At 45.4% G+C, this 13,035-nt stretch overlaps 1 protein-coding gene across 1 annotated transcript in view; it reads right to left on the reverse strand.

Moving 5' to 3' along the window:
- The window catches only part of IGSF9B (immunoglobulin superfamily member 9B), a 179,031-nt gene that overhangs the window by 47,230 nt on the left and 118,766 nt on the right, over positions 1–13,035 (reverse strand). The window lies entirely within an intron of this gene.

The raw sequence follows: 13,035 nt of genomic DNA on the forward strand, positions 1-13,035 counted from the left end.
GGTAGGGGGCGGGATGGGCCTGGGTCCACCTGCCTGAAGTGCACTGCACCCACAAAAAACTTCTCCAGGGACCTGCATACTGCTTCAGGGAGCTGGGTATGACATTTCAGGCTGGCATAGAGGCTGGCAAAAAAATGATTTTTAATTTTTTTTGGGGGGTGGGAGGGGGTTGGTGACCACTGGGGGAGTAAGAGGAGGTGATTCCCGATTCCCTCCGGTGGTCATCTGGTCAATTGGGGCACTTTTTTGAGGCTTGGTCCTAAAAATAAATGGACCAAGTGAAGCCGGCCAAATGCTCGTCAGAGCCGGCCTTCTTTTTTCCATTATTGGCCGAAGCCGGCCATGTCTTAACCACGCCCCCGTCCCGTCTTCCATACCCTGCCGAAACGCCCCCTTTAACTTTGGCCGGCTGTGCGACGGAAAGCAGTTAGAGCCAGCCAAACTCAGCTTTCGATTATACCGATTTGGCCGGGTTCAGGAGATGCCCGGCCATCTCCCGATTTGTGTCGGAAGATGGCCGGCCATCTCCTTCGAAAATAAGCAGGATAGTTTCTAGGAATGCCCATGACCTGCTTAAGCCATGGCCCTTTTTGAGATCAGCACGTTAGAATTTACATGCAACACTTTACAGAATGCACTTAGAAAGCTGCACACATAAATTCTAATTAGTGCCCATTAGTGCTGATAATTGCTAGTTATTGGCCAATTATCTGCACAGATTGGTTGTTAAACAATTAAGTTGTGCACTCGCAACTTTAGTCGCCACATACAGAATCTGGGGGATAATGGCAGCCACTATTCAAATAAGTGCCCTATCTGTGAATTTTCAAAGGCGCTATTGGGCCAGTTCTAAAAGTGGCTGCTTACTTTTAGGTGCCCTGATGCCACACAATGAAAGCATACTATATAATTGCATTTGGGTGCCCACATTCTGCTATAGAACACTAACGTAACCTGGCATTGGCATGCCTTACATTTCCGCACCCACAGTTACATCAGCCATAAACCTCAGATAACTGCATGTACCTAAATGTAGCAAGAGCACACATACCTTACGGTATTCTGTAAGTTGCGTGCAACTGGGAGCCCCACTCATATGAATGCCCCCTTGCATTTATGCACTATACCACTTAAGAACGTAAGTCAGAATACCGCTTAATCACTTTGCTGCCACTTGCGAGCAAACGTGTACACTGACCCAAAAAAGATGACAGCATTCTGCACATTTATCCATGCAAGATGTGTGTAAATGCAATCACCCGATAATGAAACTGCCCTTCACATGGAGAATGCCATTGTAAATTCTTACGGATCAGCCTGGCACTATCCAGATAGTGAGGCCAGAGGGTGAGCATTCCATCTAACTCTCCAGATACCCAGTGATATTAAGCCACTATGGGGAAAATTCTATATTTGGCGCCAAACATTAGGTGTTACTTCTGTGCCGAATTTTCTGCACCAAAAAAAGTGTTTTAAGGGCTGCATGGAAGATACATGTGAAAACACACTTATACGCTCATTTACAGAACAGCGTGTTAAGTGTTTCCATACAGATCTGTAAAGGGGTATGGCCATGGGAGGGGTACGGGGGCTGGGGCATTCGCTTAAAATGCGCGCAGTGTTATGGAATTTGGGGGATCCATGCCTAACTTGCACACTGGAATTAACACCTGGTTTCCTTTGGTGTAACTCCTCGCACCCAAAGTTAAATGCAAATTTTCTAAAAGAGTGTCAATCCGGAATACCAAGCATCATTTATAGAATTTCCCCCATCTGGATAGTTATATGGATAATTTAGGCCAGCAAAAAGGCTCCCTCCCCCCATATTCAAAAGCAATTAACCAGCCAGGATCGGCATCTGGCCAATTAAATGCCTCTTAAACGGATATTCAGCGATATTTAGCGGGGGATAGCCAGCTATCTCCCATTGAATATCGTCGGTTAGCGGCTATCCACCGATTTTCAGCCCCACTTTAGCGACTATATTTAGCCGCATGAATACATGGGATATTTTGGCCGGTTTGAACACAACTGGCTAAGTCTGAATATCAGCTTAGCAAGTTATGCTCAAACCGACCTTTAAAAAGCCGGATATTCAATGCCGGTCACCGGAAATGGCCCGGAATTGAATATCCAGGTTTAGCGCTGACCGCGAGAGCTAGCCAGACTAACTGCTACAGTCCGAATACTGGCCCCGCAGTCTTTAAATTTATCCATAGAGCTAAGGGGATCTGTATAGTTGTGGCAATCATCATCACTGTACACTTTAAGTGCCAACTCTTCTGCGGCCAGTGCATAAAATATTTAAAAAATCATGGCCGGCATTTATAAAAATGCTGACCATGGCATTTGAATATTGATCCATTAGAAGTTAGAGTGTCCTGCAACATCACTGCCACCATAAACGCTTCCCATTCCATCCCCTTATTTCTGCTCCTAATTAATTCGGCTTTAAGGATGATTGTCCACAGAACTGATTGGACTGATGACCTGGAGGAATATAGCAGGCTGGGAGTGTAAATCAAAGGAGTCAATGTTCAGATAATGTTCTCCTCACTGAAGGAGAAAGAAATTCACTGGAGGCCTTGAAGCAATGATAAACGTTCTATCCACAACTGTCCTCTAGATGTCCTTCTCTGTTCTTCCCCCATCCTCATGCTGAGCTCAGCACTACAGGGTTATTTCCCCACACACATATTTACATATTAAGGAGATAACAGTCAAAATCTTTTATGCAGGTTAATTCAACTTTAACCACATAAAAGCCAGGTTTCATTATTTAGAACTGTTCTCCAAAATATGATTCTGTCCAAACTGATTTACTCATGATACAGATCCTGCCTCCCACTGGTATAGTTTGCATGCTTACTTAGGGAGGCAAAAGGAAAGAAAGTCATATTGATAGCAGAAGCAGGAAACCAGCAAATCCCCCCACCCCTATGCACACCCCAAGCTACATCTATGCTGTCTCTAATTCAATGGGTAAAAAATGAGGGCATTACATACTCATTTCCAAAGGTGGACGGACAAGAAAATTAGGCAGAGTTGAACTAACTGAAGGAAGGGAGGGGAATCCACCATACATCTAAGATCAAAAAATGAACCTGAACATTCAGCACTTGCAGCTGATAAAGCAAAAGCCAGTGCAACAGGACTGCATCAGCCACTGCAGCTTTCAGAAGAGACAAGATGAACCAAACATAAGCCAACCCTGGTCTGTCAACACTCTCTGCAACAGAGAGGGGATTTTGGAACTGCTGGAGACCCGAGTAGCTTCGCACCAAGCATCCAGCTCTTTAATAATAAAACCTTCCCTGACTTTTGCTCTTCTTCATAAACTGGCAACTGTAGAGGAAGAGTCTGGGCATGAGCTGAAGCTGGACTTCAGCCAAACCCAGGATTGTCAACTTCTCAAATATCATCGAGCAGGGGTTCTCAGCCCAGTCCTTAGGACACACCTAGCCAGCCAGGTTTCCAGAATACCCACAAGTAATATGCATGAGACAGATTTACATGCACTGTAGGTAGCACATGCAAATTGTCTCACACATATTCACTCTGGACATCCTCAAAACCTGACTGGCTGCCTTACAGAGACCCTCATTTAGGACCTTAGGGATTGATATTCAAGGCAATATAACCGGGCAGGAGAGGCTCCTTCCCGGTTAGATTGGCTATGTGAGGTTATCCAAAAATACTCAGCAGCCCTTTACTGGATAGTGCCACTGAACATCAGCACTAACCACAAGCCAAAGCTGGCTATTCAGTGGGTGGTCCAGGGGCAGAGTGGGCACTTAACCAGTTAACTGTCGATATTCAGCCCATAACCAGTTAAGTTAATCCCATACTCTTATTCTTGGCCAGTTTACCTTAGCCATTTAAGGCTGAATATTGTCCATCCACACGTTCCCAGATATTCAATGCTGGTGCTGGTGCCGCCGGCTCAACATTTACCCTTTATTTACTGCAAGGTCAATTCTAGAACTTAGGCACATTGCACATGTAAATATTTAGAACGCTAGAATTTACATGTGTGCATGGCGCCTAAGTGCTATTCTGCCAATACCTGCTCAACTTACATAGCACATATTTGAAAGGGGCATGTACACAGGGGTGGAGCATGGTTAGGACATAACGAGGCTCCCAATTATATGGGTAATTTACAGAATATTGTAAGTTATTCAACTACCTACTGAACTGAGGCACACATGCTTATATCAGCACTATAGCTGGTGTGAGTGTCTAAATATTAGGCACATCGATAGCTAGTTATGCTAGGGTTCTATAATGGAACTTAGGTGCCAAGGTTCTGTTATAGAACAGAAACCTACCACACGCTCTATGGGTGCCTAATTGGATGCACTCAGTTACAGAACTGACCCCCCTAAGAAGCTGATATTACAAAGCAAGTTGAAACTTGTCAGGGAGGAACAGGACAAGAAAGTGGAGGAAATGATCAGGGATCTCTGAATGGAAGGACAGACCAGCTGCTTTTTCAAGGACACATTCTTGAGGGCACAGGCTGCTGGAATTTATAAACTTCAGTCTTCCTTCTCCCTCTCTCCTCTGACATATACCTTTACTGCTACTCCTGCTCTGTATTCATTACTCCTTCTTTGTCCTGTCTTCCCTGCTCTCTTTTTTTCCCAATTCATTCTTTCTTTCTCATATTCTCTTCTGTCTGTTTTTTCTCTCTTTCTCCCTGCTTTCACCTCTCTGTTCTCAATCTCACCTTCCTTCTGCTATTCACCTCTTTATGCCCCCTATTCTCTAAAGACCTGTTTCTCTGGTATCCTTCCCCTCCTGTCTCCCATCCAGCTCAGTCCTTTACATGCCCTCAATCCTCTGTCCTTTGTATTTCTTCACTCAGCCTTCCTCTTTGGTAGCCCTCCCACCCCCACCTGACTGGATCAGCTTGAGCATCGATATGTGAAGCAGGTTTTCAATCTCTCCTCTATCAGTAATGCTCCATCTGGCCAAATTAAGGGGGAGAAAAAAAAACAAGAAACAAAGAGAGGGGAAAAAAAACCCCAGGCTGAGATCGTTAAGGTTGCTGTCACCTTTTACATTAAAAGATTTCAGACAAAAGAGATAGGACAGAATAAGAATCAGGTCAGCTTCCACAGTGAGGCTTCGTTCTTTAAGACAGCTGCAATGCACAGGTAAAGTGTTTTCTGCATGGATTTCTCTGCTCTCAAGGCCAGATGTAAAGGCATTTGTTCCATTGTTTCCCCATTGGAGAAATCCTGAGCACATCTGGCCTTCTAAGCCTTTAATGTTAGTGTTGAGGCATTAGCCTGTGGGATGACTGATATTCAAAGCCCTTGCCCACATAAATCATGCTCAGTAGGCCAGCCACCGATATTAATTGGCACTTAACCAGGCAGTGCCGCTGAATATCTGCAGTAACTGACCATTCTGAAAGTGTAATGTAATGTAACGTGGTTCTATCCCGCTAACTCCCATAGAACAGTGGTTCAAAATGGATAACAAAAAACTGGAAATAAGAAGAGAAAAGGGGGGGGGGGGAAGCAATTGGGCAGGAAAGGAATGTTACGGGGATGGAGTTGAGGAAGAGCCGGGAGTTATGTTGGTGCTGGCAAAATTTAGTGACGGTGCCCACATAGCTAACTGGGCACATAGGCCCACATTAATAGCAATCCTCACTTTGCCAAGTTAGCTATGCAAGTCCTGGCACTGAATACTGGCCTGAATAGCTGTCAGTTGTGGCCTAAAGCTAAATCACCCCTTCCTCCTGTCCCCTCCCCACTCCGATTCCCCCAAGCAGGGATGGACTGACTATTCGGGCAATCGGGCAGTGCCCAAGGGCCCAGGGCAGTGGGAGCCCAATACTTCCCTCCCACGTGCTCGACATCCCTTTCTCCCCTCTATCCTCCATGTCCGGGACTGGGGCGCCCCCTCTCTCTCCCCCTCCCACACTCACATCTTTGAAACCCCCACCACCAACACCTGAAGCAAGACAAGAGCTTCCAATCCAAGCAGTAAGAAGAATGGGAAGGAGAAGCTGAGTCTGCACTAACTATCTTGAGGCCTGGTCCACTGATGCCAGAACTTCTGCCGCGATCCACCTCCTTTCTGACTTAACTTCCTTATTCCAAAGGGCATGCCACAGCAAAGAGACGTTCTGGTGTCAGTGGATCAGGCCTCGGGATAGTAAGTGCAGACTTGGCTTCTCCTTCCTCTTCTTTGTGCCGCTTGGATTGGAAGATCTTTTCTCGCTCCAGGTGACGGGGGGGGGGGGGGTTCATAGAAAGGAGACGGGAGCGCAAGAGGGGGAGAGAGAGGGGGTGTCCAAGATCTGGGAATGAAGGGGAGAGAGGAATGTCGGGCATGTGGGAGGGAAGTACAGGGCCTCCTCACTGCCCTGGGCCATCAGGATGGGATGGGATTGAGGGGGGGCCCCAATGATCTTTACTGACTGGGAACCCAGGCCACTGTCAGTCCGCCCCTGCCCCTGATTGACATCTAATCCCCCGCCCCTCCTTTGGGCTTACCTATCAGCCCTGGTGTTCTAGTGTCTAGTGGTTCTTAGGGCAGGAGCAAACCCCACTTGCGCCTGCCCCTCGCAGTTCCTAGGCAGAAATGGCTGCTGCAGCCTCTTGCAGTAGTTTGGTGGAACTAGCAGTAATATCATGAGACTACCACTACAGGTCATGGTGGCCATTTTCACTTAGGAACCATGTTGGGCAGGAGCAAGTGGGGTTCGCTTTTGCCCCAAGGACCACTAGGCACTAGACTACCAGAGATGGAAGGTAAGCCCAGGAGGGGAAGGGGGGTGATATGGACTCTGCTTATACAGGTCCTGGCCAATATACAGCGAGGACTTGTATAAGTATCTTGTGTGGGTCCTGGAAGAATATTGGCTGGGACTCATAAATGTCTAGAATACTAGCCCTAACAAATATCTGCATAAATGCCAGTGGGGCACCTAGGCCCTATTCTGCAAATACCCATTTAACTTGCATGGTTCATATTTGCAAGGGGAGCGTAGACAGGGGTGGAAAATAGGTAGGACATAGGCGGGGCTCCCACTTATGCTCGTAACTTACAGAATACTGCAGGTTCTTGCCATATTTAGGTGCCTTCACTTGCACCACATCAAAATTCCTAAATAAAGGTGCCCACTTATAGAACTGCCCCCCAACTGCAAATATTCTGCAAGAGAACTAAAGGCTAAGGGGCACCAAGTCTAAGAGGCCACTGCTCAGAACCTAACCCTGGCATTAGAGCTGATTAGTGCAAGGCTAGCACCAGTGTTAATCTACGCAAAATCCTCAGAGGGCTTTACAGCAGGAAAAATCATACCAGAGATGGCAGAAAATTGTATGCAAATGTAGTCAAACCGATGTTAATGAGGTCATGTGCTATGGCCTCCCAATGCTCAGAGAATAGCGTAAAAACAAACCCTGCTCTTAGCGCTGGAAAAATAGCGGCAGCTTAGAGCTGGAATTGAGGGGTTTGAAGAGAGGATTTCTTGTGATTTTCTCTTTAAAATCTGCCTTTTTTCATTTGTTTTGGAAATGGAAGGAAGCCCGTGCAAGAGTCTAATCGCAGGTACTGAAAAACAGATGTGTGCAAGTCCGAGCAAACCCGAAAGTGAGAGCACACACTGGTGCCTGTTTTCTGTGCTTAAATATAAGCTTTTCAAGTGAAAAAAAATTGGAAAGCTTATATTTAAAGGCACAGAAGAGTGGAGCTGATGTGTGCTTCACTTCAGGGCTTGCCTGGCTCATGCGCACAGTAGCTGCACTTACCGCAAAATTCTTGTGTGCTTGCGCCAGGCTCGTTCCTTCCCCATACTTTCAGTCTCACAGTGTGCATATAATTTGAATGCCGTTAGCTTTGAGTATTGGAGAGCTATTTTTCTGCGAGGTTCCTGCTGTATGGGGCGGGTGCTGTTCACTTTAGTGCCGGAGCTTTGAGCATCAGGGCCTAAGAGTGCAAATCCTGTTACAAATGTGCTAATAAGTGGCTCTGGCTGTTTGTGTAGGCTGAGATTATGACTCCTGCCAAACACACACAGGTTTATGGATCCTACTTGACTTGGAACCTTTTAGCGTGAATCATGTTTTTCGCGCACTGGTGAGTTCTACAGCTGCCAGAGGTGGGAATAAGTTTCTCCTCTATTAAAGGTCTGTACTTTGAACCTATTTAAGAGAGTTTGCTTTCCTAAGTGATCCATCTATTACCATGTGAAATCAATCAGTACTGCAAATGCAAATAGGGTGACAATGCCATGGGAGTTAAAAACATTTACATTAGTGAAATGATATTAAAATTGAGCAGGAAAACAAAGCAGCATGTCACTGTGCTACTGTCTTGTCCCTTGGCTTGTGTGTACAGGACATAGCCCTGCTGAGATGGTAATGCCAGCTTTGAGGCATGGTCACCTTTATAGCCATGGATTTCTTGGTCACTGTGATAACCCTTTTAGGGGAGGGGGGGGAATTAAACTACACTGCCATAGTTTATTTATAGCCCAACTCTAATCCTGAACTTTTTAATTCTTGTTCCACAACACTTTAGTACATAAGTGGGAGAGATGTGGAGGAGCATAATCGAAAGGGGCGCTCAAGTTTTCCTGAGGACGTCCTCGCAGGACGTCCTGGCGAAGGGGCGGGGAAACTCATATTATCGAAACAAGATGGGCGTCCATCTTTCATTTTGATAATACGGTCGGAGACGCCCAAATCGTGAAATTTAGGTCAAACTTAGAGATGGTCGTCCCCGATTTTCGGCGATAATGGAAACCGAGGATGCCCATCTCAGAAACGACCAAATGTAAGCCATTTGGTCGTGGGAGGAGCCAGCATTCATAGTGCACTAGTCCCCCTGACATGCCAAGACACCAACCGGGTACCCTAGGGGGCAGTGCAGTGGACTTCAGAAATTGCTCCCAGGTGCATAGCTCCCTTACCTTGTGTGCTGAGCCCCCAACCCCCCCCCAAACCCACTCCCCACAACTGTACACCACTACCATAGCCCTTATGGGTGAAGGGGGGCACCTATATGTGGGTATAGTGGGTTTCTGGTGGGTTTTGAAGGGCTCACGTTTACCACCACAAGTGTAACGGGTAGGGGGAGATGGGCCTGTGTCCGACTGCCTGAAATGCACTGCATCCACTAAAACTGCTCCAGGGACCTGCATACTGCTGTCATGGAGCTGGGTATGATATTTGAGGCTGGCATAGAGGCTGGAAAAATATTTTTTTTTAACTTTTTTGAGGGTAGGAGGGAGTTAGTGACCACTGGGGGAGTAAGGGGAGGTCATCCCCGATTCCCTCCGGTGGTCATCTGGTCATTTACGGCACATTTTTGTGGCTTGGTCATAAGGAAAAAAGGACCAGGTAAAGTCATCCAAGGGTTCGTCAGGGACGCCCTTCTTTTTTCCATTATCAGTCGAGGACGCCCAAGTGTTAGGCATGCCCCAGTCCCGCCTTTGCTACGTCTCCGACACACCCCCATGAACTTTGAGGACACCCAAAATCGGCTTTCGATTATGCCGATTTGGGCGACCCTGTGAGAAGGACGCCCATCTTGAAATTTGTGTCGAAAGATGGGCGCCCTTCTCTTGCGAAAATAAGCCTGTTAATGTCCATAAAGCCTAGTATTCAGCTTCCAACAGTGGCCAATCCAGATCACAAGTACAAGGCAGGATCCCATAACAGTAACTCAATTTAATTTAATATTTAATACCAGTTCTTACAGCCAACACCCTCTCCAAAGCTTCCTGCAGGTCATTATCTATCTCTGACAAATATGCCCCATCCTTCCAGTAAAGTCCTTCGCATTCAGGGTCCCCTACTCATGTATGATATGTGAGCCTCCCAAACTGAAAGTCCACACTCCCAACTATCTATTTATTTTCTTCCTTTCTCACTCTAATCATCAAATTATCCCAGCTGACACTGTACCATGCATCCTGTTCCCATCATATATCTGGTCTTGGAACCTCAGCTATATGGTAAGCCGTACTGTAGAAAATCTTTAGCATCATATCTATCATTTATTGTATTTATGTTTATTCTTGGTTATTTTACTATTGCTATACTGTTAACAAACTTGTAAGTTTTATGTTAAACTGTACCTGCTATACAACGCCTTGGGTGAATCTCTTCATAAAGGCAGTTAATAAATACCAATAAATAAAATTAAAATTAAAATAAATAAAAATAGATTTCATGTTGCTTATTCCAGGAACAAGCAGTAGATTTTCCCCAGGTCCACTTTAATAATGGTTTATGAACTTTTCTTCCAGGAACTTGTCCAGACCTTTCTTAAACCCTGCTAAACTAGCTCCATTTATCACATTCTCTGGCAACAAATTCCAGAGCTTAATTATACATGAGGGCTAGATTCAGTAAATGGTACTCAAAAATTGGTGCACAACGACATTCTATAAAGGGCGCCAGGGCGGCCCAAGGCAAGATGCCGCCTGAGGTAGGGATGAGATTCCCCCCCCCCCCCCCCCTGGGCACGGTCTGGCACCTTTCCCCTTCCTTCCTGCACCCCGCTCCCCAAGTTTACCTTCTTTTTCTATTTTCCAAAATGGCAGTAGCAATTCCCATAGCTGTCCTGCTGCCGGGACCAGCCTCTTCTCTACTGCAGCTGGCTTCTGAGGAAACATAAAAGGTGGGCCACAGTAAAGAGAAGAGGCCAGTTCCGGCGGCAGGGCAGTATATTGGAATTGCTGCCACTGCCGTCTTTTGGAAAATAGAAAAAGTAGGTAAACTTGGGGAAGGGGGTGGAGGAAGGAAGGGGGGGACGCTGCTCCAAGAAGAGCGTTGCCTGAGGACCCCGCCTCAGTTGGCCTAATGGTAGGGCCGTCATTGAAGGGCATCCTGGAATGGGTGCCCTTTATAGAATAGCTTGGCAGCACCAGAATCTGCATCCAATTTTGGGTGCAAGCATTAACACCAACTGAAACCAGGTGTAAATCCCAGCGAAAGACTTGGGCATGGATCTCCCAAATTCTATAACACTGTGTGCATTTTCAGGGAACACCCCTGACCCACCCATGTCCCTCCATTTCAGATCCATGTGGAAACACTTAGGCACTATACTATAACAGGGCACGTAAGTGTAGTTATGTGCAGATCTGCTGTTTTGGCATCTTGCTTCCATTATAACACTTTGCCATGCCAAAAAATCGTAATGGAAATAGGGCATAATGCTAGGCGCCACATAAAGGATTCCCTAGTGAGTAAAGAAATATTTTTTCCAATTTGTTCTGAATGTGTTACTTAGTAACTTCATTGCATGCCCCCTAGTATTTGTACTTTTGGAAAGAATAAACAATTGATTCACATCTACTCATTCCACTTCTCTCATGATTTTCTAGATCTCTATTATATCTCCCTTCAGTCATCTCATCTCTAAGTCGAAGAACGCTAACTTCTGTAGCTTTTCCTCATAGGGAAGTCATTCCATGCTTTCATATACAAAAGCCTAGCTAAGATGAAGTAACAACCAGGAATCCTTTAGAGTAGTGTTACAACACCACCTTTTCTTTCTCCCATGCCCGCCTAGGCCATAGGCACCACAATTCATTTTTTATTTATTTATTTGCAGGGTTTTGATATACCGCAAGTTAAGCCCATACAGGTAGCTAAACAGTTTACAACACAAAAGCTCATAAGTAGCTGATTTTTTTTTTTTGGGGGGGGGGGGGGAAGCAAAACATTAAAGAGGAGATGGGGGTGGCAAAGGAAGGGGGAAAAGGAACTGGTGGGAGGAGAAATCAAAAGCTGAGGTGAAAAGGAAGGTCTTGAGCAGGGCTTTGAAAGCTTCCAAGGACATAAGTGTTCAGAGAGAGGAAGGGAGGGAATTCCAAAGGTTAGGGCCAGGATAGCTGAAGGCAGACTCTCGTGTAGATGACAGACACAAAACTGAGGGAGGGGGGACACAAAGCAGATGATCAGAGGTGGAGCAGAGGGTATGTACAAGGGCATAGGGGATCAGGAGCTTGTTTAGGTAGGCAAGGGAAGTAGGGAAGCGATATTTGAAAACGAACAAAAGTAGTTTATATTGGACACGATAGGAGACTGGGAGCCAATGTTCAAGACGGAAGAGGGGTGTAACATGGTCGAAGTGATGAGCCCAATGTAATAGTTTTACAACTGTAGACTGGATGAGTTGCACAAATAATTACAGTATTCAGTGCGAGAGGTTACCATAGCTAGTTACCATGGTAATCTAGCGCCCTGGCTTAATACTTTTATACCTAGCCATTGAGAGCTATGTTCCCCTTCATCAAGTTAAGACAGTAAGCATAAAGGATGACGGTGCCCTACGTACATTATGGGAGAAATACCAAAAATTTTCACATTGGCGCTAACTCTGTAGATGATTTTTAACCATAGGGTTTCTACCAACACTTAAAAAAAATTAGATGAGTATTATTCCTAGAAATATAGGCCTAGTATTTTTGGTATTTTTTCCAGCTCGAACAATGCACATGGTTTTGGAACCTAAAACTACCTGCATTACCATCGCCCCCAACCTAACATCACTGCCCTCTACCTCCCAGGAATGCTTCTGTTGTACAGGGTGATCTTTTTCAAAAAGCCCATTTCCATGGATGAAACACTGTTTAACCTGTGTACATGGCTTTTGCCATATATCCAGTAAAGTCTTGACTACAGTCATTTTGCTGGCCTTTAGTGCTTTAAGAGAATTAAACATGACTGATAACCAGAACATTTCATTTATGACACCAAATAGTCATTTCTCCCACATTCCCATCTGCATAGAGAATGGAGGCTGAAAAGTGGAATGGACTAACATATCATGGCATGGACCAAGTTTGTCAGCAAATTAAATAAGGCCTTTGACTTTAAATACTGGATCACCATCTCTTTAAAAAGAATTTCTATAAATTCTTTACAATTCACTTTACTTATTCAGCATCAAAACATTATACATACTTTTAAAACTGCAGAACAAACATTTCCTTGCATTCCCTTTCCCCCTTTTGTAAGTCAAACATGGCCCCTCCCCACCTCATCCCACCAT

This window comes from Microcaecilia unicolor, chromosome 12, assembly GCF_901765095.1.
Source record: "Microcaecilia unicolor chromosome 12, aMicUni1.1, whole genome shotgun sequence".
In the NCBI taxonomy this organism is placed as follows: Eukaryota; Metazoa; Chordata; class Amphibia; order Gymnophiona; family Siphonopidae; genus Microcaecilia; species Microcaecilia unicolor.